A 4,203-nucleotide genomic window follows, 5' to 3' on the forward strand; every position below is an offset into this window, starting at 1 on the left:
AAATTGTAAAATACAAATTCTTCGGTACACTCAAGTTCGGCATTTGGCTGTTTTGAGTTTTTGCTCCTTACACGATATGTATCTGTATATGTAAATACTACTTTTTTTCATGTACTCGTATGTATCATATATTAGAACGTATCAGAAAAGTAGCATGGAAATACATATCGTGTAAGAGGGCTTTTAGCTTTGGGAATTCACGCGTGTTTTGTACATGCAACTTTTTATATATATTTGACAAAAATTTACATAGGTACACACGTATTTGAAAAACATATCAAAATCAAGTTCACTTCAAATAAATACACCATTGCTTCCGTAAAATCAAAAACTCGCTGCTGCTCTTTACAGAAATTATGTTTTTACTTTTTTTCGTCATATTTTACATTTCTTATTCAAAGAAATCCAAAAATTTTCACAAACCGAAAGAAAGATTAGTTCAAATATGTAAACAAAACACAGAATAATTGTTACTTGATGCAAACGAAAAAGCAAAGTTGAAAGTTGAGCTTATTTGTGCGTCACCGTCACCGTCAACTTTGTTCATGTAACTTAGTTCATACAAATATACCAATTCAACTTATTTGACGACTGACGGTGACTCGATGAACGTAATGTACTTTAACTTTTAGTTGTATGGAGAAAATGTTTTGTTAAGCTACAAGGCAAGCCTCCCCATAGAAATGTTCCTTTGGTCATAAAAACGTGGCATGCGAAAAATCTTTAAAATCGGATAACGGAAATACGTGCCCCAATGGCCCTAAAGCTCAGCATTTTCATGCAATTTTTCACAAGTTGGTTGAAATCGCTTATAAGTCAGTGGAAAATTTAATACGCACTTGACATTTGGGGAGTCAAATATGTCTACAATATTTTTAAACCTCCTCAACTCTTAAAGTTGAAGTAAATTGATAAAATAAAATAAATACTGCGATATGGATGTAAAAAGAAAGGGATTTAAGAAAGCTTACGAAAAGTTTACTGCCAAAAATATTTTTTTAGGGGGGTTGCCAACTGTTTGGAAAATGTTATTCAACTATTAAACTGATAAAATAAAGGAAATATTACAATACTGGTACAAAACTAAAGAGGGCTTCTGCGGAAAATATATTTGCAGCGGGTTGCTACCTACGCTGCCGGCATAAGGTATTGGCACAGCAACTTTTTCACAGTATATGCAGTAATTTATTTTCTAGTATTTTTCCGCCAATTTTTAATAAAAATATGGTTCAATTTCTTCATTCCCATTCTTTCGGTTGTTCAGAATTTGTAACGTCATCAGCGTTTTTCGATTTTAGTTTTTGTAATTCATTTTTAATCCTTTCTTCTGTGACTGATTTGAAAAATAAATAAATAAATTTTTATTTTCTAGGAATGAAAATTTGTACGAAATTTATTTTTTGAAAATCGTGGCTGCCAGTTGAGTTAGTTCAAAATCGTATTATATTGTTAAAAAGGCACCCCGTTTTTTATAATAATTTTAATTATTGGAATCACGGACGATGAAGTTCTCAGATCTGCTTAGATCCCGGGTGACTTCTAGAAAAGGTTCAGCTGTAATGAATAGCTTGTAATTCGTTTTTTAATTAGCTGAGCTCTACTTTTCCTAGTTGCAGGCAGCCACAATTAATTACTCATCGCTGGCGATGCATCCAGTTTTTTCAACAGACCTTTGGCAAATAATATTCGATAGTAACATAATTCTTAAATAACTCAAGGTTATCTTTTAACGCGTAAATTGTCGATTCTCTTTATATTCAACAATTTATATTGAGCTCGAGGCCGTTTTTTAAATGATAATTTATTGTGGAAAAGCAACAATAATTTATAAATAGCAAGACATTGAATATTTCCGCTGAAAATACCTATTGAAGGATCTTACTCTTTGACTTAAAATTACAAAAGAAGGGGGACGTAGGGGGACTGTTTTAACGTAGCAACAGGCAAAAAATATTGGCTACAATTTGTCATTTTGTTTGCCAGATATACGTTTTATCAGTGCACTTGCACAATATTCGCACTCGCAAAAGCTCCGCATTGATTATTGCGAATGCGAAAGCGAATGCGAATGTTAAAATTAATGCGGAAGCTCCGCGGTTGCGAATGCGAATGCGAATATTCGCAACAAACCTAGTACATACATAACCATTTAAAAAACTAGCGTTCATTATAAATGATTGTATTATTAACTAACCGACATATGTAGTAGGTATGTATAATCTGTTGAAAGTTTCAAAAATCCCTTCCCTCTATTCGAATGTGCTTAAACTCTTATAAAAAAAATTTGTCTATTTACAAAAATTCAAATCAGAAACTTTACTATTCATACATATGTACGTAACAAGCTGCCAGTCAGAGCCGCTCAAGTAGAAACATACATAGAAATTCAACTCAAGTCACTCGCAGCTATCCTCCCTCCTCGCTTTTCCCATTTAATTGTTTCTGTTGGTGTCAACAGCCAATAAAAACAATTAACGCTGCTGAGTGTTTTATAAAGTCTTCCTTTTAACCAAAAAGAAGAACCCACAAACACAAAATGTTTCTCACCCAACTTCAGGCTATAAATAAGAGCTTGCTCGCCTTCGAGGACGACCCCACCAACTTAAAGCCAAGTGTCTCATAGCTGTTGTCCTTTATTTAACAGACAATAGAGCAAAGAATAAAACAGAGAGAGAAACGTTGAGCATGCAAAGCGATTACTCGTACGTAAATATGTACATACATATGTATGTAAGTCTGTATGTAAGCATAGAAAGGCGGTAAAAACTACTCGTTGCTGTTGAATATAATTAATTTTGTTCCTATCTTATAAATTCAATAAAAAACACAGTAGCTTGAGTTGGGCGTAAACAATGGCTGGATGGTAGATGGGGAAAAATGTGACAGCTGCAGTCATTGATAGTGGCAGGTGTGCTGTAACCTGTTTCGGCACGTAGCAATTATTAAAGTAATGGAAATTTAATGTACGTAGAAACATACACAGTTATGTACATATATGGTGCGTAGTGTCCCTGCAGACCAAAACTCCCATAATCTTTAAGATTATCCGAATTCTGTACCAATTTTTTAAGAATATTAAAAAAAAAAATCATTTGAAATGGCTGACATAAATGGTCGCAAAGAAATTTCTGATCCTTCGCGTATTGGGATACGCGTCACTGTTGGCAGTTACAAGTTCGAAGTAATGAAGAACTTTGACTACCTGGAATCCAACATTAACGCCAACAATAATGTCAGCCTAATAGTCAGTAATACTACAGCTACTTCGAGCTGGGTAGGCAACTGGACAGAAGAGCCCTCTCTCGACGAACAAACAGAACGCTCTACAAATCTCTCATCATACTCTTAGTTTAATATGGAGCAGAAACTGGACGATGTCGAAAAAAGATGAGAATCCTTTGGTGGTTTTCAAGAGGACTATTCTACGCAAGCTCTCTGATCTTGTTTTTTAGACGATGAGTACCGAAGAAGATGGAATGCATAACTGCGAAGTGATATGAACGATTGCGCTGACTTGAATATGGATAACTTAAGTTCCTTGATACTTCCAATCGGTAGCCATGGATTGACAACAAAAGCCATGGCGCCCACGAACACAATGAAAAGACCACTTGGTATGGGAAACAACCTTAACTTCGAAAGGGAAAAAGATAATTAGCGCCAAACAAGAAGATTAGAAAATAACTTTTCAACAATGTAGGCATAAATTGAATTGATTTATTAAAAATAATTCATCAGAGCTTAGCTGCACTTTTCTTTAATGGTTGAAACCGACCATTTTTAAGGTAGCTGAATTTTGGTCAGAACTTGTCTTTTATCATATAACAAAATACCTCCAAAAGAAAAAAAAACATTTGTAAAAATTTCGAAATTTCGAAAGTTGAAAGTTTCAAAATTGCCCTGACTTCGCAAGTTTATTTTTCGAATATATCTGAAGCTATTTACAAAAATCGTTGCAGTCTCGTTTTAAATGTGATATAAGTAAAATATGTTTCTGGAAAAAAGAGAAATATAAAAAAATACAGATTTCGGAACTTTCGGCTCAGTTTTCGTATGCAATGCTGTCTCTAACTGAACTTAAAAGATCTAAGAAGGTATTTTTCCAAAGATATGAATTTTTGAATCTTGCAAAAGAAACTGCAAACTAATTTAACAATAAATTTTAATTTAATAAAAATTGTTTAACATAATTTTATTTAAAGT

The sequence above is a fragment of the Rhagoletis pomonella genome, unplaced genomic scaffold, assembly GCF_013731165.1.
Source record: "Rhagoletis pomonella isolate Grant_MI unplaced genomic scaffold, Rhpom_1.0 Rhpom_scaffold_00002, whole genome shotgun sequence".
NCBI lineage: Eukaryota > Metazoa > Arthropoda > Insecta > Diptera > Tephritidae > Rhagoletis > Rhagoletis pomonella.